The 24896-nt window shown below is 40.4% G+C and overlaps 1 protein-coding gene across 4 annotated transcripts in view; it reads right to left on the bottom strand.

The window, feature by feature from the left end:
* foxp1 (forkhead box P1) overlaps window positions 1-24896 on the bottom strand; it is a 308396-nt gene that overhangs the window by 261792 nt on the left and 21708 nt on the right. For 3 of the 4 annotated variants that reach the window (XM_023325335.1, XM_023325331.1, XM_023325332.1), the window contains exon 2: window positions 7490-7547. The exons of the other annotated variant lie outside the window; for it this stretch is intronic. The gene's annotated coding sequence lies outside the window, so the exon portion shown is untranslated. The remainder of the gene's footprint in view (window positions 1-7489; window positions 7548-24896) is intronic. 4 annotated transcript variants of the gene reach the window in all.

Below are 24896 nucleotides of genomic sequence, written 5' to 3' on the forward strand. Positions count from 1 at the left end.
GTCTGTAATATAACACACTGCCTGTGAAGTTTAATATTTCTAAAAACAATAAAAAAAGAAATAAATAAATAAAAGACACAGGGACTGTTATAGGTTGTACTTTGAGTGTGTTATTAACTCAACGCTGGGTGAACATGTGGGGGTTATTTTACAATTTAGACTTTTAACAGATGTGCACTTTATGTGGCATGTTCTCTCCAGAGTTTAGATGCCACTATCTTTATGGGGGAGGGAGCTATAAGACAGGTCATAAAAGTTGCCTTTGAAACTTTGGGCAGATTAGTGCAGACATGACAGCGAGCGAGCAGAGATCAAAACAGCTCACCTTTTCAGCACCCTTCCATGCTTACTGTGGCATTTGACATCCTGGCAGGTAAAAGTCAGGAAAAGCAGGATGCAAACAAGTAAAAAGATGTTTCTAATGCATGTTGAATTTTGTCTTACTGTCTTGAAAAATGAAGTCTTTGGTCATAAAAAGATGTTGGGTCCGTTAGATATCTAAATAAATAAATTAACATCGAGGAGGATAACTGTGATCATGGGACAGGAGGCTTTTCGGTCATGGGAGCCCAAAACCTGTAAATATTTTCTTGCAAATGTTGCCACTACAACTTTAGGTTCCGAGACTTGGGGGACTTCAAGTATTTGGGGATTTCAGCTGTTGCCAGGTGGTTGTGGTTCCTAACCCCTGTGAATACAGGGGGCACACTATGATTATATTTAATTATATTTTTGAAAAAAATATATTTCCTGATTCTCTCATAGGACTAGATGGATAAAAATAGTAACAATCCTCACAATTCCCAACACCATAATTCTTCCCCCTCGATATTGATAAATGACACAATAATTTCCCATCCTTACTCCAAAACACCTTGTTTTATTTCAAAATTAGTAAAAACTACCACAGCCACTGTTCTCTTAGAACCACCAGGTTAACACTTTAAGCTAAGGATTAGATATTTTCCACAAATCTCTGGTGGATGCTTCTCTAATTGTAAGTGAACTGAAATCCCAAAGTAGACTGCAAAGGTTGAGATGGCATCCTCACTTGCAGTATTTTGACTTATTGAGGTTGTGTAACAACTAAAGACAATCTGAGGGATTCACACTATTTTCTCAGTGACCTGTGTTGACTTTGGTACCACCTCCTGGGCCAGGCAGGAAGACCCACTGAGTGAAGTCTCTGGTCAGCGCAGCCTCTTACACAATGCCGGCCGACAAGCCCAGCTTTCTCTCCAATAACTCATTTCCCATTCTCCATCAAACCTGGGGATTGTAGTGGAAGGGTGGAGACGAGAAAGATGGGAGGAGGAGGTGAGTGAGTGTATGTGAGTGGTAAAGGAGGTGGGGGAAGGGTGGTGGGAGGCACATCCTGCGTGAAACCGCATCCTGAACAAGCATCGCTGCATCTCACTGTAAATAAATACTCTCTCCTCCATGTAGCTTCCGTCAACTGTCACCGCCTTGGTTCCCAATCACCTTCAAGTCCAAACAGGAAAGTGCAGGGAGGCAAGGAAGATGGCAGATATGGGCTTTAATTTGCTTCTCGCTGCACTTTAGCCCCCTGTTGCACAATACTTCCTATACTCTCCCCGCTCCGACCAGCTGCCCCGGCTTCACTCCAGACCCCGAGTCCTTCCTGTCACCTTTCATTACCACATTATCCTGGAGGACGCTCCCCGTGTAGTCGGGAAATCACCATTTGGCGGCAGCCTCCCCCCTCCGCCCTCTCCCTAAATCTCCTCGATTATGTTGCATTGTGTGAAACGTTAAAGGCCATGCAAGACATCTCAACAACAGTTCAAAGGAGGACTGTTGCCTTGTTACCTGCTAATCCCCTTGCATATTATAACAGGAGATGCGGGCGAACAGAGCATGGTGAAGATAATAACCAGAAAAAATTGATTTGTGTTACAACACTAGATCGGTGTGAGAGCATCTGTTATTACATTTGCTATGAAAATAAACCAACTGGATTATAATAATAAAAAAAGACACAAGCAGAAAGAGAAAAAGCTAAATTCACTGCTGCATTAAAGTGCATCCCGCTGCACTTTTTTCTCAAGGTGTGCCGGAGGATGGCCCATGATCTGCATTGTGTTATTCCACTTGAATAAGTTGAGATGAAAATTGCGTGCAGCTGCTGACTGCAGCACAACAGGCCTAAACCATCTCAAAGTAAGCACTCTGTCTAGAGAACACCACATGACACATTCATACTTATTTTTAGGTTATTGTATGTCTGCAAAGACAAAATAGTTGTTCAAATTCAAACATGCAGGTACAGACAGAAGCTATAACTAGATGGCCAACTTCTTTAATACTAATTGGAAATTTTGCTGGACAATGAATTGTCTCAGAAGTTTTTGAGATTAACGATAATGTTGTTGTTTTTGTCACCATATTCAAGTAATGTAATGGTAATGGCAGAATAATGTAAATACACCTTCTCAAAGATCAATAAACTTTCGTTACTAACGAACATTTAAAAGGATCCAAGACTATAAATGTTGGCCTAAAAATGTTGCAAAAATAACGGTTTTTGATACGAAAAACTCACAATTACTTCAAAAATGTAAATTTTTTGTTATATTTTTCACCCATGAAGGTCGCCATTTCTTCACCGATGGGTTGATGACGCATTTTGGTCCATTCTGTACTGGAGTCTACAGAGTAAACACAGGAAGGCTAACTTTACCGGATTAGTTGTTTATCTTACCGCGTTTGTCTGGTGTAATTTTAGATAATGCCACACTGTTTCGCAATCAGCAGTGATAAAAAAATAAATTAAAATAAAAATTGAGACGAATCTGGATAATTTCCCACATGAAAGAAAGGAGAACGCAGTGCGAGAGCCGGAGTGGAACACAACGAAGGACCTATTCTGTACCCTGGACATTTCTCCACAACACTTTGAGCCATTTATATCAGCAAAACTAAAGAAGGCTCTAACAGGTGATCATTACCTTGACGAGCTAAAAATAAATGCAGTGCTGAGACAGGCAGAGCTGGATGCTATTTGAGATGCTAACAGGAGCTATACGGCCTGAGGTACCGACATCCAACCGGACCCAAGTTTATGGTCGCTGTTACCACCACACCAGACTCTACACAGCACAGCTCAATTCTGATTGATACTTTTTAAAGGCAATTTTATTTAGAGACTTCATAACTGATTTTATTTATGATTTCAGTTGTGTGTGGTTTTTATTTCCTTCTTATTTATTGTTTTTGATTGTTGCATTTTATTTTGGATATTAAAAATGTCTTCTAGTTCAAATGTGGGGTGTTTTGTACAAAATTTGTTTATTAGTCTCTGAGAGGTTGAACTTTGTCATTATGTTAGTTGAAAACGATCTCAAAATGACAATATTATTGTTTATCACAATCATTTGTGGGACAATCTATCATCCAGCAAAATCTGTTATAGAGACAAGCTTAGCTGCAGTAATACAATCAACATTTATTTGAGTTTATTAATTGATTTTTATAATGGGAAAATCAGCAAAAGTTCTATAAAAAAGGATGACAATTTAACATATTGTCATTTATTAAACATTTCTTGTCATGATGAGAATTTTGATTTATTGCAGTCGCCATAAATTTTATACACATTTATACATTTTATACACAGACATTTTATAGCACAATCGATGCTGAAAGTAACAATGTGTTGATATATAGCATTCTAAAAATGCTGTATATCAAATATGACTTAAAATAAATTTTACTTCCTAATTTAACACCTTGAAATTGGGCCTCTCTCTCTTTAGAGAAACTCTTGCCTTTTCTGAAACTCTACCTTCAGTAAGTCACCATAATATGGCTCCTTTATTAACTCTTTAACAATGTTTTTACCAGCGTTACTCTTAGAAGTAGCTCCTATAATGAGCTCAGCAGACAGCAGTTCCACCAGGTGTTTGCTAATTGCTGCTGGCTAGTCTGAAGGAGCTGAGTGGGGGAGTCACAGGGAAGCTCTGTGAGAAGGAAACTTGGAAACTGCCACTCAGAGGTGGAGCTTTGTCACTGAAGGCGCAGCTAGGTCCATTCAAGTGTTTTCCACAGCAGAGTGTGGCAAAAGGATTTCACCCACATGTATGAGAGAATCAAGGTAATACTTCAGGTATCTTTTACATGAGGGAATAGCATGATAGAACGCTCAAAAAGGTTGATTTTTACATAATCCTGCCTCTTTAAGTCCATAATGCCCACTCCTATTTGGAATTGTATCTTGGAATCTGGAACGTTCCGCTTTGCTTGCTACTTATCTGAACTTAGATTAATGGGATGGCAAATGAAGTGTATAATGCCTCTGTTAACAGGATTTCAGCAGAGTCCTGTTCACAGAGGCTAGCAGTGAGCAGTGTTGTCTTCAAGGCATCTTATTCAATGCCCGAGGAAAAAGCTCACTAGCCTGACTTGCTGCTTTATAGGGCAGCAGCTCACTGAGCACATCTCAGTGTGCCTTCGGGTGTGTCTGTGCGTTTGGGTGTGTTTATGTTTTATCCTCAGGACCCCCCAATTGTTGTTCATTTCCTGTACAAAGACAAAATAAGCACATAAAGGCCAAAATGTACTCTTCCTCTGGCCTTCACCCACATCACACCACTTTTCCACCCAAGTGGCTAACCAAAGATAATTACACAATTAAAACAATTTTCCCCATCTATCTGTCAGCGTGATCTAATTCCCCCCAGCACCCACATTCGAATGACGCTGATGGAGTTTCTCCATTCTTTCCCAAACAAATCCTTTTCTCTCATTTGATCACAAAATGCACTAAAGCACAGAGGCGCAATGGTTCGTTTGTTTATGGAGACGTTGGGGAATTAAAGTTAGGAATTTATTAAAAGGCTTATTGCAAAGGGAAACTGCAAGGTTCAGTTGGATTGTTGGTTCAAATTAAACGTCAGCTGCGGGGAAAAAAAGAAGTGACGACCCTCAAATTGTCCTGATACAACCATCTTTTTCACCCATTTCTGACAAAAATCCAGCCTCATACAGGCTAAATGGGGCTAAAAGTGCTTAAACTGTCAAGAAAAGTTGCTAAAATTAGCCCGTTCTGTCCAGTTGCTGATCAGACAAAAGGATTTTGCCTGTTAGACAAACCAACACAGGGCGTGAGGAGAAAAGGGAGGATTTAAACAAACCTTGACCTGGATATCCTGCACCTCTGTCCCCCATGTGTGGACAAGGAACACAGATTTAGAACCACTCCCACACAAGTTCAAGGGAAATGCTTGCGTCTCTCACTCTTTTGTCTCGACAAAAACGACAGCACAAGAGGGTTTTTATGATTATGAGTCGACCTGATGAGTGGAAACACATATCCAATAGATATGAGTCTGCCTGTAGAATGGGGTTTTGGTATTCAACCGCGAGCCAGTGCCCCATCAGCAGAGACAGAGAGGAGAAAGCTACTGCCTTTTACGGCCAGCGGATCTCGGACTCAGGCCGTTGGCCACAGAGCCCACAAATGAGGCGTTAAGTGTAGTAGCAGCGCGGCAGAGCAGAGGGAGCACAGAGTGGTGACCTTTTTCTAATCTGCGCTTGAGTCAGCTTCCCTTCCCTCCTATCATGAATGCTGGCACTCCTACAGAGGCAAGAATGCACACCACAACAAGCTGCACCAGCTTACTACTGTCTCCACTGGAACAGCTGCTCAATGGAGCGGTGTTTCAGAGAGGAGGAGGGCTGCTGAAAGATGACTCCTGATTTCCACATAAGAATTTATGATGTTAAATTCAAATTCAAAAATACTTCATTGATAACATTTAATTTCTGAAGGGAAATTAAATGTTGTTGCAGCTCATATCAATTCAACGGTGGCGACTGTGGTACGAGTTTGCCCCGCAATTGTCTAGTTGCTGGTTCAATCCTTCCTCTGTTGTTGCGTCCTTGGGCAAGGGTGCATGTGTGAATGGGTGAATGACTGTGTGTGTGTGTATATTATATAGATATATATATACTGTGTATATATATATATATATATATATATATATATATATATATAAATAGATAGAATGGCAGCCAGTGCAGTTAGCGAGAGGTTGCACAATCCCAGGTGAGGCTCAGCTCGCTGCTGCCTCATCGGCTTCGCTTCCGAGCATTTGAGTGGGAAAATGTGAAATTTCAGCGATTTTGAAGAAAAAATAATAAAAATTGGATAAGCTGAATAAGAACTTTACAGTACAAACCACTGGGTGAAAATAGCAATATAAATTGTTGTATCATTATATTTTTCCATTATGGCAGGTGAGGCTATATATATATACATATATATATATATATATATCTCAGAGGTCGCGTTAACGGAATATTTTCCGTATTTGACCGGTTATCTTTTAAAATGACAAGAAAATTTTAAGCCCGTTGGTCATTTGACAGATTATAATTCACATCCCTGACTGATGCACATGTGCACACATTATAGACTTTACACAAAGAGTTAATCATAAATGCAACTAAAATCAATTAATAAAAGAAAATCCTTTCTGAATATCATCTCATGGACTCTGAACTAAATGTGTCTTTCTGACCGGGAGCTGACAGCGTGTTGAGAGTTATGGACCGGACGCTTTGGAGCGTCTGGTTCAGAGGCGCATTCCAAACCTTTGGTTGAAATGGTGCGTTTAATTCCAGGAAAGTTAGAAGATTAATAGCACAGAATAGAGAAAACTAAAGAGTTTTCAATGTTGTGTTAATCCATGCTGTCGCAGATTCGATTCCCGGCCTTGTGACCTTTGCTGCATGTCTTCCCCCTTCTCTCATTACCCACTTTCCTGTCAATTCACTATCAAATAAAGACCACTAGAGCCAATAAAACCTTTTAAAAAAATAAGGCAACATGTACTAAAGTCTCTGTCATCTAAGATGAACTCAGACTCAGACTCCATGGTGTGTAAATGAATTGTTCATTCCCAGTCAAAGCAGACTGGGGGTCTGACTAGAGCAACACAGTTAGAGAACACAACCTGACACAGAGATTTGAAAACGGAGTGATGCCAGCGGCCTGCTGGGACGGTTTCATCACTGCACTTGACCCCCCCTGCTGCTGGGCATGGCAGAAAATGGGGATGTGAGGCAGTGGAGATGTACTCCTCTTCACAGTCGGAGATTTAATTGCACACAGATTCCATTACCTCTGCACAAATGTCACATTCTCTTCTGATCAGGGGGCACAGAAGCCACTGGCAGCACTGCTGGCAAGCAGTCAGGCTATAGAGCAGAAAGGGCTCAGCCAATCATGGCTCTCTGTTCCAACAGAGGTGAGCAGAGGGACAGCTTTGGTAATGTACAGCAAATATATTTATAAGAGATAAAGAAGAGTCAGTCTCAAAACAGCTGATGGGCAATACCTTCTATAAATGCAGTAATATTAATATCTTAAATTTCGTAATCTAGCATAAAAATAGCTGATCAAGGCACACAGTGATAAACCACTGTACATAACCAAAGAAAGCTTAGTGGATGAAGTGATACATACATTACTTGAGTTGAGTAGATTGGCACTCCATTACTCCTATCACTGTTCAGCTCACAGTCTTCAGGGGCGGGGCCACGGAGGTTTCGCAGAGGACACAGACACCGAAAGAGAGAGAGATGGTGAGAGAGAAAGAGAAGAAACGGGAAAGATACAACAATTACAAACAGGAAGTGAAGGCTGGGGAAAGCCCCTACCCTGATCCACCGAGCCCACATGTACAGAAACATCAAAAGCGTACAAAAGTAAACGTGATCTTCGTCACCCACAAGAGTTTAATATGTTATGACACACTGATTCCTTTGGAATCTTCTGGCCTACATGCATGTAAAGTTATCTTGTTTTTAATATTTAAAACATGTAGTCACCAGAGGAAAAAAAAAATAGTAGTGTGGCTTCTGTCAAAACTTTGTTAGAATATGTGAAAAATACCACCAAACAATTCTAAAGAGCTATTTTCAATCTAAGTTTTGTGCATTCTAATAATATTATAATCAGAAAAAAATGAGATTTTTGGATTCTGGACTCTTAAGTGTTAGAGCAAGAGTCTCTTTAGCTATTTATTCATTTAATATTAAACAGCCTATATTTTTATGTATTTACAGATTGTTCTTTAGGTTGTTTTTTTGCGCAGTAGCGGGGAAAGTGATGAAAGTTGTGACAGTTAAGCACAGAAATGGAAATACTTGAAATTTTAAAAAATACATTTATGAGAAAATACTTTTAAAAGATTAATAATCAGGATTTCCTGATTTTTCTCTTACTCTCGGAAAAACACAGAATGAATCATATTGAAAACGGCACAACATTCAGTTGGAATTGAGAAAAATTTTAAATTAAAGTTAACACAAGTTAGCTTTACTACAGGACAGAGCTTCAAAATTAATTAATATTTTAGTATGGTAGTATACTCTCTAAATGAAAGATGATGAATAAACCCACCTTTATTTTGAGTACAGTTATTTCCAAAGGTGAATAAAGGTCATATTAACGTTTTTACTAACGCTTCACTGAGAAGTAGTTTATATAATGAGCTCAACAGATGCACAGTTCCATCAGGTGTTTGCTAATTGCTGCTGGCTACTACTACTCCTAGCCAGCAGGAATTATCAGGAGAGGCTGCTCTGTGAGGTGGAAGCTCTGAAACTGAGGTTCTGAGAAGGAGCTTCATCCCTGAAAGTGGAGCGAGGTTTACCCAAGCGTTTTCCATCACTGAATGGTTGCCACAGGAGATTCACGGATTTCTCAAACCTTTAATCTCAAATCAAGGCAACACTCCAGGTATTGTTTTGATCAAGGAATAGCATTATAACATGAAGTAAAACTCAAAAAAGTCAATTTTACATAATACTGTCCCTTTAAAATAAAAGGAAATCTTGAATTTAAAACTGTATTTTTAGTCTAGTTTCCAGTGCAAATATCTTAGTACACTTGAAATACGATAAAACTAAGTTAAAAGTAGCTTTTGGAAAAATATAGGAGCTTATTTTAAGTCAGTAATTCTATAACATTGATGAAAAAGTACTAGTTCTACTGGCGAATTATTTCACTTGTAACCTGGAAAAAATGGCTTGTTTTAGTGAAATAATCTGACAGTGAAACTAGTACTTACCCTAATGGGTCGGGAAACAAAATTATCACAACGTTTGGGAAACAGGCTTAACAAATAGCCTCCAAATTAATAACAAACCCCATATTTTAATATGTGACATGGCATCTCCTTACAGAAAAGAGCAATGCACCTTGTTATGAAATGTCTAAGACAAGCCAGACAAACAAGCTTGTGAGAAAGCTCAAAAGCAGTCATCTGTGGCCTGGTAAACAAGCGGAAAGATGTTAATGATTTTCTTGTACAATTCACATCATGCAAAAGAGGAGGAGGAATGGATGTGTTCTGGTTTTGTCCTTGTCCCAGGAGAAATGTGTGGCTTGTTGCCCCTCTGAGATATGTGCATACAACTTTGGCGTTTAATGTGGTTGTGTTTGGAACAGAGCAGCACGACAATTCAGCTCCCAGTTAATTGGGCTGTATAATAAAAAAAGTGTCAAAAAACAAAATCTATAACTCCACTTCAAAGTTAGGCCGAGCAGCTTCGCGGGCCAGACAAAACAAACCACAGCCAGGACGTCCCAACTCCTCATAACTCAAAGGGGGTGAAATTCAGCTAAACCCCATTAGCATAGTCGTTGCTTTAACAGCCTGTCCGCATTCCTGGGCCCTCTGTTGGCCTCAGATCAGACCCTTCTGATTACTCACTGTTGCCTACCCAAAAATATGCTGATCCGAACAGAGAGCCTCTCTCAACACAGATTTATTTTGTCAAAGCAGCAACAGAAAGGCATCTGCTGCACAACTCAAATGTTTTACTAAGGGGATATCGAGGGGCAACGTGGGCTTTAATGTTAACTCTGGAGTTTGGAACTTAATTGCAGATTAACAAGCGCTTGAACGTGGAAAAGTGGCTCATCTGGTGCTATTTGTCAATAAAAACACTGCATAAAACCTAAAATGCTACCTTCAACAGTAAAGTACACCCATTTTGTGGCCCTTTCTTGGCATGTCAGCTGCTCGGCGCTCGCTCATTCCTACCCTGGGTAACATGTGTTTGTAATTTTGCTCTCTCACTTAAATTAAAAAAAGTGGCTTTTGCGGAGGAACTCTTCATCCAGTAACTTTACGACTCATGTTAACTGCAGCTCATTTGTGAGTTCTGAAATAAACGAGGGGATCCAGTAATATCCAGCTTCGGGTCGGTGTCCCCAAAGGTGCAAATGATGGTGTCGGAAAAAAGCAAATAAGCGCGGTTCACCTGCTGCGTCTCATATCTGCAAATGGAAATAACTGTTGCAAATCAACAACTCTCCTCCCAGTCAGGCTGTTAAAACTAACTGAATGTCAAATATGAACAAGGATGGGGATTAAAATGTTCCACAAACCTCAGGGGCTGACAAGCATAGCAATAACAGTATTTCAATGGATACTTCAAAGGTATAGGGCTGCACAGTGGAACAGCGGGTAGCACTGTTGCCTTGGAGCAAAAAGGTCCTTGGTTCGATTTCTGGCCCAGGTTCTTGGAGTGCATGGAGTTTGTATGTTCTCCCTATACATGCATGGGTTCTCTCCGGGTACTCCAGCTTCTTCCCACAGTCCAAAAACATGACTGTCAGGTTAATTGATCTCTCTAAATTCTCCTTAGGTATGAGTGTGTGTGGTTGTTTGTCCTGTCTGTCTCTGTGTTGTCCTGCGATTGACTGGTGACCTGTGCAGGGTGACCCCGCCTCTCGCCTGAAATGTCTCTCTGGAGATAGGCACCAGCACCCCTCCAGACCCCACTAGGGTCAAGGGTGTAAGAAAATGGATGGATGAATGGAGGTCAAAGGTTAACTTGATTAAAAATTATTTAACATAAGTTGTAAATTTTGAAACTTTTATTTGATTACATCTGAAAAAAAACATCTGAATAGGACACCTTTTTATACAAAAAAAATAACAATAATAAAACAATAACAACACTACTCAGCATTTTGAAGATATAACCTGTTTCAACCTTCAGAAGGGCAGTATTATGTGATTTCCAGGTAAATTTTATAGCTCAATCAAGTAACCATGTTACCCTTGGTTGTTCTAAAAATGCTGTTTATATGTCAAATATGACTTAAAACTAATTTTACTTTGTTAATTAAAACATTGAAATTGGGCATCTGTCTCTTTTTAAAACTCCTGCTCTTTCTGAAAGTCTGCCATCAGTAAGTAATCATAAATTGGCTCCTTATTAACCCTTTGATAATGTTTTTACCAGTGTTTCACTGAGAAGTAGTTCCTATAATGAGCTCAGCAGATGCATAGTTCCAATATGTTTGCTAATTGCTGCTGGCTAGTCTAAAGGAGCTAAGTGGGGAACTCCTTGAGGAAGGCTGCTCCAAAGCTTGGGAAGCTTCCAGGAGGAAGAACTGTGCCTAAAAGGGTGGGGCTAGGTTCACATAGGTGTTTTAAACAGCTGAATGGTTGCCACAGGACACTAAAGGATTTCTCAAACATGCATGAAAAAAAAAATCAAGGCAACACTCAAGATATATTTTTGATGAGGGAATAACATTATAACATAAATCAAGTATAGTGTCAAGGTTTGGGAATACTTTGCCCTAGCAGGACCATCATAGAATCAATCAATCTTACATGAATTCTACTATTAGGGGTGCGAGAGGAAAACGTGAGACAAAATGGGACCTTGTAACACACAGTCTGAATCGCAGCAATTGCCTTGAGAATGACTCCAGTGCATCAAAGAATGGGTGTATTAAGAAATGGAAAGTTTTAGGCTGAGTCAAAGCCCAGATCTTAATCTTACCGAAGTGCTGGGCAGCAACATGAAAAACAGCCTGTAAATGCAAGAAAGCTCAAACATTTCACAGCTGAAAGCAAGGAATGGTCCAAGGCTTCCTGAGACAGATGTTGGAAACAGGTACAATTATCCCAGTAGCTGTTAGGGGGTAGAAAGCCTTAGTTTAGTACTAGGCATTTCTGCTGAATCGCAGCAATTGCCTTGAGTTCTTTTAACTCAAAATAATGTTTTTTAAAGAGGGCGTTACATTAAGACACTGCTGGAGTTAGTCCAGTAATCTAGCTCAGCAGAGAGAGTGTCCACAGCACACGATATTGTCACTGTATCCAATCAATGGCTTGACCCTCCAAGTCCCACTGCTTCTAGTACCTCATCTAATAAGAGCCTATCTTTGGGAACATCCCCCAGCTGACCCATGCTGCTAGGGGACTATTACAAGAGAGTGGTCTTTCAGGACTGACCGCCCACTTGACCCAGCAGACTAAAGACGTGGAGGAGATCCACATGATTTAAACTCCTCCCTAAGACGTGCTGACAAGGTTACAAGGTCATTGCAGACATTAACAGGTCAGTGTGTGGCCCACTTGGGAACAATTACTCCCAGTCACAGCTAAGTGGACACTTGATTGAATACGACGGAGGCAGGACACACTTCCCACAGATAACAATCCCTGAAGCCATTTAGGATAAAAAGCTCTTGTGATCCAGCCTTTATGAGCAAAATTCATCTTCCATTTTCCCTTTTAAAAGAATGCAAGAGTGTGATAAAGTGGCACTCTTTTGGGAGAGATGAGTTGCTCAAACCATTTACCCTTTTCTGGTTATGACAGAGAAACGATTACAAGGTGACTGGGACAAAAAGCACTAAACAATGCAATTTTCATTTTTCATTAATGGAGAAAACAGACATGGTTTATCTCACATTTTTGACCTGCACAAGAATCATTTTTTCACCATTAGCTAAACTAGAGCCAATGTAAAGAGGAGCTGCAACTCATGTCATTATCATTCACCACATATTTTATCAATACTTTTAGATCGCAACTATTAATGCAATTTCACTCATCATTCGCAAGTTTTTGTACACACATGCAATTTTCACCTGTCATCGTAACTTTTCCACTAATCTGACCAATGACATAGTGGTAGGCGATAGAATTTTATCACAATACTTTATAGTACTATTCTGAGAGCAATAACAATTATAATAACAAAAAGTGTTTATTACTTAATTTTTAGGTAACTGCATGGCACAGCATTCACAGTGCCAGAAGCATTGCTGCACTTGAAAAACAATCCTATTTGAAATGAGCTTCTTCATAAACAAAGACGTGTGATTTATATACCTAAACTGCACATAGAAACTTCATGTAATCATATTTTTGAACTTACTGATATTTAATGATGCTCTCCTAGGGAAAAAATGTGAGAAAATAGTAAAATTAACATTTTAGTCAGTTTTTTTTTACATTAACTGAAATTTATTGTTATGACAATAAATCAAAGTTGTTGTCAACAACTGTCAACAATCATTGCGACTTTCCCGCAAATTACTTGAGTTTTCTGTACCTCTGAATATTTTGCAAATTGGCTGAATTCTGACCACAAAACTATTAATGCAAATTCCCTCATTCTTTGCAAATTTTGTTGCAATTTTCACCAGTCATTGCACCTTTTTTTTTTTTTGCAAATTTAACCAATCGCATTACCTTTTCTGTATTTCCATCTTTTCTGACCAGCCACTGCAACTTCAGTTGAATTTTGACCAGTGTCCTCCTCCCTTCTAATTTAATTTCCTATTTCACAATGTCTCTTGAAAGCGTGTGTGAAGCTAAAAGGCAATATTTGCCTAATTTTCCGTCTTTTCTGACCAATCAGTGAAACTCGGCTGAATTTTGATCACGCAACTGTTAATGCAAATTCACTCATTATTCGCAAGTTTTGTGCAGAGTTGGAATTTTCACCAATCACCACAACTTTTCTGCTGATCTAACCAATCGTCTTGGCATCTTTTCTGACCAATCACTGCAACTCAGCTGGATTTTAGCCAATCTCTTCATCTCTCTTGTAATTTAGTCTCTACTAGTTACCATTTAGCATGTGTGACGCCAAATGGTAACATTTGCCTTATTTTTAGTTGTTTTGTTTTTTTTTGCAAAAACCATGGCATGGGTATAACTTCCTGAAGGACTGGTATGGACTTGCCCCCACCAACTTTGGCGTGACAGTCGCAGTCCCCACCAATATTTTGCACACCTATTGTTCTTTATGTGCCTGCATCTATTTGTGGACAGTAACTCGGCAGCAACTGTGCGCTCTGTTGAAAGCATTTACAGCCATTGCATCACTGTTTTTTTTAGAATTCCTTTGTATAACGTAAATGGCAGGTCCTCTCAATGATATACATTAGTGGATTAGACATCACGTGACTTAATGTGCACCACGTGCACCATTGCTGTGCATTGAGTTGAGAATATCAGTGGTTGAGAAAATGACACAATCACAATTGCAAAGAATCTGAAAAAGGGAAGCAATGAAAAAGAGACACAATGTTTTGCCATTATTGATCAATGGTACAACAGCAAGACAAAAAGGTCCAAGGGAATCACATTTCACTGGTCAGTAAAGCTTTAATTTGAAAAAAAATACTAAGAAAGTGGGGAATAGGTTAGTTATGCTATTGCTTGACTTTGACAACCTTAATATATGTAACTTTGCTGCGCAGTTTGGTGTGTTTCAGTTCAGTTAACACAAAAATAAAGCGACCCACACATCTACTTTCTGATAGATAATCAGTAGAGCAGGTGTTTAAGTTAGCTAATCAATAACCATCCGTGTTCAAGCTATTACTTCTTAATGATCACAAAATAAATGTCAAGCCTGAAAATTCAAAAATTATAAAACTGTAATGGACTGAATGTTCTGTTTGGTGTTTTTACGTACGTTTTTGAGTGGGAAATGTTTTTCTGTTTTTGATATTAATTCCTAATGCACTTGGGCATAATCTTTACTCTGTCGGCTGTTTGTTGGTTGCCATGGCAACGGGTCTGCATGTGATGATAAGCTGACATATACTGAGGGGAAAAAAAGAACACAACTGGTTATAAATTATTCTTCACCTGTTTTTCTATGTTTTTTCCTCTGGACTAATTGCATCATTTGTTTGTAGAACTTGCCGATATTCAAAGGAATCATGAAATAGGATGAAATATTTTATAAAGTTTATTCAATTTTAAACCATGGAGTAGCAACTAGGTAAAATTTAATTATTGGCCAATATAAAAGATTAATTCACTTAGTCCTGTCTTGCATCTTGACAGAAAAAAACTGTTTATAGATCTGTATCCACAGAGATAAAGATATTTTATATGTCCAAACATTGGACGTTTTTTCAGCTTTAATATAAGCCACATTTTATAGAAATTGGAAGAGAAATATAGGGGCTACAACCACTTTTTGTGACAAATTCCTGCTCACCCTGCATTGGAACACTATGGGTTTGTGGACATGACTAAATTCTTAGTAATGGATGTCACAAGCTGTAGCGGCTCAGGGGTGATGTCCAATCTAGTACATAATATACTAGATTGGATGGTCACTCGGCTCCTTAATTGCCACAACCAGACAAATAAATCCCACTGAAAATCTAGACAAGAGCAGAGACAGAGATGTGACTTTGAAATTAATTACACTAGCAGTTACCACTGATGTTCGTACACATAATGCGCTTTTCAGCAGTGTAGCAGGGACAGCTACAGAACCTCAGGTGAGCCAGAAAAAGATATCTTATTGTATAATTTTACAGTTAAAAATATGTTTACTGTATTAAAAACATCATATCTCATCTGCGACATGTAATTCAGCAGGGCACAGCTTTATGCCAGCCAATTCAGTGACAGCTGTGGAGTGAGACTCACAAATGAAAAACAAAGTTTGCACTGAATGATTCATTTGACCTATAGCAGAAGTTGATTATTCTGTATTTTGAATTCTGGTTGACATTTTGATTGTTACTGAATCTAATGTTGATGTTTGATGAGCACTTGATAAAAATCAGGCAATAAAATGAAACTATATTATTGTGATAATTCTTCACAAAAAGTATTACTGAATTTTGTAACGGTTTACAACTGTAGGCAAGCATTGAGCAAATATACAGACTCATTCCATAAAATAAATATGACTGAGAAGTTATTTTTTAGTAATTCCATCACCAAGTGAAAGACATTATACAGATTAATTGGATGACGGATATTTTAGAATCTTTAAATCCATTATGATGTTTAATACCTGCTTAAAGGTTACTTTCAAAAAGTACTTTTAGGGTGTTTTCACCTGATAGTGCAGTAGACTCTGTTTGATTGGGGACCAAATTGCAACATTTGTTAGATTTTCAGCTGCTGTGGTTCGCATTCACATTGCTCTGTGTTAACGATCCAAACTAACAGAAAAACCTGTTCCCCTGTGGGGGCACTGCACCAAGAACTACTGAAGGAATCGACACAAAACCTCTGAAGAAGACCAGAGCAACTTCCTTCTTCACAAAATGTAAACAAAAATTGAGCGGTGTCAGATTTTAGAGTTTGTAGGATTTCTCCTTTGAAATACATTACTAGTTTGGAAATCGCTTACTAGCCACTAACGCTAGCAACGCTCCTGCAGGTGCCATTACTACACGGTGAGTCTGTCTGCATTGGAATGAGCAATGCTCATTCCAATGCAGACTGAGCAGGAATCTGTCACAAAAATGATCGTAGAGCCCATATTTCTTATGGCTTAAATTAAAGCTGAAGAAATTGCTGATGTTCTGATATGTAAAATATGCATTCTCCCTTAATATAAATCTGTAAATAGCTTGGTTTCTGTCAAGATGCAAGAGAGGACTAAGCAAATTGCTCTTTTATATTGGTTAATAATTTAATATTACATAACTGCCGCTGTTAAAATTGTGACTGTTTTTGGAATGGTCTCCAGTCCAGTTGCATTCACACTGCCTTCCAACTGTTTCAAAGTTCACTTCAGCCGGACCGAGTGTTACGGCCCCTAGCCTCTTGAGGCTGTGCAGGCTCCTTGTTTTTTTCTGTTATGCAGGATCAACTGTGCAGGCACACCTTTCTGCAGGAGAGCAGCCACCCTATTGGATCAGAAAAGCCAATCAGACGCTGATGAGGCCCACCTGCACCATATAAAAGACATCTGAATTCATTCCTCCAGTGGGGCAGCTAGCAGGAAGAGGTTGTGTAAAGCTGACCCCCACCTTCTGTGTTTGGTGACTGTTTTCGGACAGTTTGAACAATTTTGTTCTTGCTTCTTTTGCTAAGTGGTGAATCTGCTTTAGATAAATCTTGAACAAGCTAGAGGCTTGTGTTTGGGAGGTCTTGGTGCTCCCTTTTGTCCTTTCTTTTGGGTTGTTTTGAGTTTCTTTAGACGGACGTGTTTGAACATCAGTGATTTCTGAATTTGTTGGTCCTTTACTTTTGTTTAATTGGGTTAAGTTGTATTGTGTTTGGTTCTGTGAAAACCATCTTTTGTAATAAATCATTTTTTCATTCCACTTTTTCTCTGGACACATTTTTATGTTACTGCCCCTGAGCCCCTAGACCTTGGGGGGCGTAACACCGAGCCTGAAGTTTACAGTGGATCAGAGTTCGCTTTTAAGTCTGTTTTGGAATTCTAATTTGCATTCACACTCCCCAAACAAATCGGACTTTCTAGACAAAAAAAAAAAATTAGAGTTTGATTAAAGCGGACTAAACAGGGCTCGTGTGATACACCCTTAAACTGACAAGCCTCATTTATTGAATAAAATGGTATGGCATTCACATTTAAGTTCGGTCTTATTCTTGGCACATAAAAAGAAAAGGCCTTCCAGTCACATAACTGTGGGTCCATAGCCCTCCAGCCCTCTTGCTCCCCTCTCTTCCTCGCAATATGTCCCCACCAACTTGTAACACAAAGTTACACCCTTGAACCATGGTGAGATGTTTTATAGGATTTGTTAATACAGCTTATTCAGTTCACGTTAACTTGAATAAGCAATATGAAATCATTCTTTTGCACTTTGGTGGAACCTCAGGACATGATTGTATTTGAGTTAAGGGTACCATTTCAAGAAGGTAGTTGAAAATGTTATTTTAACTATAAATATTAACCACGTTAAAAATTTGTCTTATTTGGGAAGGTTATATGCACCAATTTTAACTTCAACTTAAAAAAATAAAAGTATTGCTTTGGTCTCAACATTTTGAAAATGGTGCCGCATTTTAGACTGCAGCAATCACAAAACTACATCATAAGATCTTGGAGGGACTGATAAATATCTACTCTCTGATTAACTGAGTGGGTCATTTTTTGTGTGTGTGTTTAACCCTTGACTTACTGACAGTCTGACCTATCTCCCACCACAATGACTAAAAGTTTGCCTGGAACATCTGGCGTCTTATGAATCCATGCAGTAACAAAAACAAATACTTAGCGTGTTTCATCATAATGTGTGGGTTTGACATGTACCGTACTGGGAGGGAAAAAACTAAGCAGATGTTTTTTGTGTAGCTACTGCAGATAAAATAACAGCTTGATATATAATGGTCAATCTTGTACCATAGTCTTCACGTAGACAAGCTGGTCTCATCAGTTTGCTAGCACATTTACCCTGTATTTGCATAAACTGGGTGATGTTTGCAGCATTGTTTCCTGTTCAGTTTGGGTTTTTTTTACATGGGCTTTGTTTGTTTATTTTTGTACATTAAAAAAAATCAGTCTGACATTTTGCTGTTGTGGTTGATGCTGCAGCTGTTGGTTGTTAGTGACTGGAAGATGACACAGTTCACAACTTCTCCAGAAAACAGAGCGCCTAAACACAGCTGCAGAGGAGAGAGGAGGCTTTCACTCCTCTTTTTTTTAAATGTGTAGATAAACAAATCAGTCCACTGATAAACTGATATCACTCCAGAGGCTCTGTTCATTACTTTTCCACTTTTTTTCTAAGAGAAAGCCAGGATGTTAAACCTCAGCTGCATAAAATGAAAATAAACAAATACATTAAAAAGGAAACAAGTTGTTGTTTCTTTTCAAGCAGATGTCTATTTCGGTTAGGGCAGCCTGATATTGGGAAAACATGCCATATTACTGCGGTGATGATTACGATTACCTCATATTTTCCTCTCTCTTCTCTTTCTTTTCCATCATTATGATTTCCTTTCCATTCCCCACAAGGTTCAGCATCTCAGTTACTATGATCTACATCAGGTAAGGGGAACAGCTGTGGAGCTCAAGCCAACTGTCCAGACAACATGCTAAGAAAAGATATTTTTTTCGGGGTGAACCGATAAATCTGTCCTGATTTCTTTCATTTTGGGAGACTGTCGATGGGCCGATACTTACAGCCCCCCACCCCCACCTTGGCTCTTCAGACCACCTATCTGTTATGCTAATTCCTGCATACAAGCCCCTGCTGATCAGAACAAAACCTACAGTGAAGCAGGTGAGAATGTGGACTGAGGGGGCCATGGAGGCACTTCAGGACTGTTTTGAGTGCTCTGACTGGGAGATGTTCAAGGCAGCAGCCACTTACAACGACCAGATCAACATCGATGAGTACGCCATGACTGTGTCAGCCTACATCAACAAGTGCACAGAGGACGTCAGCATCACTAAGAACATTATCACCCGGGCCAACCAAAAACCCTGGATGACTAAGGAGGTACGGGAAATGCTAAAAGCACGGAACTCAGCCTTCAAGTCTGGCGACAAGGAGGCACTGAGGACAGCGAGAGCCAACTTGAACCTTGCTATCAGGTTAGCAAAGCGAACCCACAGTCATTAAATACAGGAGTTCTTTCACGACACCAGCAACACCAGAAGTATGTGGCAAGGCATAAAGGCGATCACAGATTACAATCCATCCTCCCCCCCAGTGGGCGAAGTTGATGCTGACCTTCTAAATGGACTCAATAACTTCTTTGGGAGGTTCGAGGCACTGAACAGTACTCCGGCAAAGAAAACTGTTCCCCACCAGGAAGAGGAGGCATTCTGCCTGGACACAGCCGATGTGTTGAAGACTCTGAAAAGAGTCAACCCACGGAAGGCCCCAGGCCCCGACAACATACCTGGGCGGGTGTTCAGGAAATGCGCAGGTCAGCTGGCTGGTGTCCTAACAGACATTTTTAACACCTCACTGGACCAAGCCACAGTGCCAGCCTGTCTCAAAACTGCCTCCATTATTCCGGTGCCAAAGAAACCTCAAGTCACCTCTTTCAACAATTACCGGCCTGTGGAACTGACTCCCATCATGATGAAGTGCTTTGAAAGGCTGGTAAAAGAACACATCGTCTCCAGACTCCCCTCCACATTCGACCTGTTCCAGTTTGCCTACCGCCGAAACCGCTCCACTGAGGACGCCATCTCCTCCGCCCTACACCTGAGCCTGGCTCACCTGGAGGAGAAGAACACTCATGTGCGGATGTTGTTCCTGGTCTTCAGCTCAGCGTTCAACACAATCATCCCACAGCATCTGGCAGAAAAACTGGGACACCTGGGCTTCAGCACCCCCCTGCGCAACTGGCTGCTAGACTTCCTCACCGACAGATCTCAGTCAGTCCGGATCGGACAACACACCTCCGATGTCATCACCCTCAGCACAGGCTCCCCTCAGGGCTGCGTCCTGAGACCTCTGCTGTTCACTCTGATGACACACGACTGCGTCCCCAGGTTCGCCACCAATCACATCGTGAAGTTCGCGGACGACACAATGGTGGTGGGCCTCATCAGAGACGACAACGACCTGGACTACAGAGAGGAGGTGGAGCAGCTGGTGGACTGGTGCAGAGACAACAGCCTGATCCTGAACGTTGACAAGACGAAGGAGATGATCATCGACTTCAGGAAGAACCGGCCCAGCCACGCTCCACTGCTCATCAACAGCTCGGCTGTGGAGGTGGTCAGCAGCACCAAATTCCTGGGGGTGCACATCACAAACGACCTCACCTGGACTGTGAACACCACGTCTCTGGTCAAGAGGGCACAGAAACGCTTGTATTTCCTGCGGAGGATGAGAAGAGCACACCTGTCCCCACCCATCCTCAAGACGTTCTACAGAAGCACCATAGAGAGCATTCTGACCAGATGCTCTCTATCTGGTCTCCACACCACACAGCTCTCTGTGTGGTGTGGAGGCTGCAGCGCCTCCGACTGGAAGAACGTGAGGAGAGTGGTGCGGACAGCAGAGAGGATCATCGGGGCCCCCTTCCCTCCATTCAGGACATTTCATCCCAGCGCTGCGTGTCCCGAAGCCGAAACATCGTCAGTGACCTCTCACACCCCCACCATGGACTGTTCTCCCTGCTGCCCTCTGGAAAGAGGTTCCGCAGCATCCGGTGCAGGTCCACCAGGTTCAGAAACAGCTTTTTCCCACTTGCCATCAGACTGCTGAACTCTTAACTGGACTGCACTCAAAAACTGGTCTCCACTTCATACCTTGCACATGTACATAGCTAAGTAACTTTCATTTTACTGTCAGTCCTGCACTTTATATTTTATATTCATATTTTATATTCATATTTTATACTGTATTTTATTTTATTCTGAAGTAACCTCACAACATTGGAACCTCAAAACATTGTCCTGAGCCGTATGCAACGAAATTTTGTTTTGTATACACCCTGTGCATGCAAAATGACAATAAAGTCAGTCTAAGTCTAAGAAACAGTTATTTTCCACCAATCTTATCTACCTCTGCAAATGTCTAAAAACGCACCACTTTCCCCTTTTCCTCTGCGGTGAGAAAGGGATGACTGACAGACCACCAGGTCACCCCACTGTTGATAACTTAGCAAGTTTGCCCCAATATTTAGTGACCTTTCAGACAAAAAAAAAATTGGTATCGGCAGAAATCGGAATCCAAATGTCAAGCTTTTTAGTGATCTTACAGAAAACTGCACTAGGTGCACTGCTAGTATTTGATGTCCAATTAAACAAAAATTTAGTACCAGACTAAAATAACCAGAGTAAGGTAGTTTTTCAAACCAGTCCAACATAACATTGCATTACAGTGAACCCTCGTTTTTCACGGGGGTTGCGTTCCAAAAAGAACCCGTGATAGGCGAAATCTGTGAAATAGTTACCTTTATTTTTTACAATTATTATACAGCATAATTAAATACTCTACATTGAAACCAAAGAACAAAGCCTGTTTTCAGGCCTAAGCATTTTTTTTAACAAATAGAAAGCTTTCTTACAAATAACTACAGTAAAATAATCATTTTAATCATCAATACGAAGTACAGTGGGACAAATTGTGACTCGCATATTTCACTGTTCCTCTGATTGTGACGCTGTGGCCTGACTCCGTTCTCTAGTGTCTTTCTTCTGAAGCCTGTGGTGCAGGTGTGTTTTTTCGGGAGAAGAACATAGTTATTATCGGTAGTTGTTGTTGCTCTTTTTTCTTCTGGGCAAAAATATTTGCCAAAATGTATTACGTATATTTAAATACCGTAACGTTATTGGCACACAGGTAGAGAAGAAGCATGGAGACTGTTTAGCCAATCAGGACGCAGAACACAATGCACAGTGAAAAAAAAACTGCACAAACAACTCCGCGAAGCAGCGAGGCCGTGAAAGGTGAACAGTGAGGGTTCACTGTATATGAAAAATCTGAAATTAAATTATTTTGTATATTATCATTTTAAAAATTGGATTAAAGACTGCAAGAGACCCATGATTAGTTGTAGCTGTCACCATTACTCTCCAAGCTTAATTTTTTCTATAGGTGGGTCCCATGTGAATGCCCTCTGGACCCATTTTGATCAAGCAGGTAAAACTCCAGCCACAACAACTGTTATGTACCCCATTGCTAGGTTCTCCAGTCACCAAAAAATGACAAAAGATACAGTGAGTGCATCAAGATGTTAACCACATAAAATCACATTTACCACCCCAGCATATTAGCCGCCTTACATCCATTTACACCAAAGAAATCTCCCAGTGCATCGCACATGTCTCAGAATCCATAAACAGACAATAAGCACGTTGTAATTATGAACGCCAACTCTTTAATTACTTGTGTCATTTGGGGATGGCCAGAGCTTGCTAATTGTCAGAGCGATGGTGAAAGGACTCCGGGAGAAATGGAAGGAGAGCCTCGGGGCCCCGGCAAAAAAAAAAAAGAATGTATTCCCCCGTCTCCAAGCGTGTTAGAAGAGGCAGAAAATTCAACTGGCATGACTCCAACAAGAACAACCCAAACAGCCTTAATCTGCAGGGATAAACTCCATGCAAATCATTTACACTAGCACATGAAGGGAAAAAAAAAAAAAAGAGTAAAAACATTGGAAGTCTATTGTATTTTGAATATGATTATAAGGCAAACTCTTGTTCCTCCTCTAACCTCATTGCCAAAAACAATGTCTTTATTTGCTGCAAACCTTATACCACCAGACATAGGCGTAAGAACAGGTGGGGACGAGGGGTCAGGCGCATTTGTCCCACCCAAGTATTTCTCTGCATTTGTGAAAAATATTTTATTCTGAAGTCTTCCACTCGTGTGCTTTTATTTTGAAGGCGCAACATGGTGCCCTCAACACAGCACTTCCTCCACACTCCCTGCACCCCCCTCTGAACTAGTGATGGGATTTTCGGCTCCTTTTCGAGATGCGGCTCTAATGGCTCTTCTTACTGTGGAGAGCCGGCTCTTTTGGCTCCCCATATATATTTTTGACATTATTAATTAATTAATAGCTTAAACCTAATTTTATAATATTTTGTTTCATTATTGACATTGTTAAGCACTTATGATGAGTAAAAATGCCGCATAACAATGCTATAGCAATACCGATGAGTGTGATGTCCGCATGTGCAGGTTGTTTGTCGAGCCTGCACGATAGGAAATGCTGACTTTGCACAGTCTGCACTCTGCCCTGGAGCTTGATGTAGCATTAAAATGAGTCCAAATCTTGCTCCGTTTTCTGTCACTCATTTATTTTCACCTATTCAGTTCTCACACTGACTCCCCTTCTTTCTGTGCTTCTTGATGCTGAGTGAGTGTCTGTACATAAACACCTGCCGACGAACGCTATACAGCTTGGCCAATTGCCTGCCGTTTCCACAAAAAAAGTGGAGATAAACTTTTTTTTTCAGTGTTTTCCCGCCACATTATTAATTGCAACTATGTGTGATTGGTCAGATGTGTGGAGCACACGCTTGACATGAGGGCAGTGGACCGACCGAGGGAAAAAAACTCTCCGCTCTAGCACTGGCAGAAGAGCAAAACGCGCAAGGAGAGGGAGGCACCGCAGGACAAAAAAAACGATGTGGGGAAAAACTATCGGCTCTGGCACTTGCAGAGCACAAGCACAACGACAGGGAGGCGGAGAGACAGCGATATACTGTAGAAAAAAATCCGGCTCCCAAATAGGATCCTAAAACGGCTCCCATTGTGGAGCCGGTTCCAATCGTTCACTTCAAAGAGCCGGCTCTTAGAGCCGGATCGTTCGCGACCGACACATCACTACTCTGAACAGTTCAGAGTGTTTGAGAGGCAGGAGGCAGCAGCAAGAGTCAGAAACTCCTTTTGAATGAGGTAAAACAGTCTGTCGGAAATATTGTCATGAATATTGATTGTTTATAACATCTGGTTAAGTCGTTTTAATTCTGGAAAAGATACATGTCCAATATTTTACTGCTAACCTTTGCCTAAAAGTTAGCTACTGTAGCCCAGGGAGTAAATCCCATCTCATTATTGTGGGAGACTATAGACAGGGAAATTTCTTAAGAGCAATTTTGGGGATGATCGGCAAAGTTACAGTGAAATGTAACATCAAATGTGGTTACATTTTTTTTGTATGTTCAAGCTGCAGGACCAAAAATGACTAGTAAGTAGCAATGAATAACAAATGTGTTTTTCTCAACCTGTTGGTACCCACAGAAGTCAAAGATTCAAATGTTGTTCAGATACAAGTTTGGTTCAGAGTTACTGATCTAATCTCTGGTACACCTTTACAAAAACTTATGGCTCTAAATAAAAACAAGTTTTTATGAGTAACTCCACTTAATAAAATTCCTCCTTAATAAAA

The sequence above is a fragment of the Xiphophorus maculatus genome, chromosome 20 (assembly GCF_002775205.1).
Source record: "Xiphophorus maculatus strain JP 163 A chromosome 20, X_maculatus-5.0-male, whole genome shotgun sequence".
Lineage (NCBI taxonomy): Eukaryota > Metazoa > Chordata > Actinopteri > Cyprinodontiformes > Poeciliidae > Xiphophorus > Xiphophorus maculatus.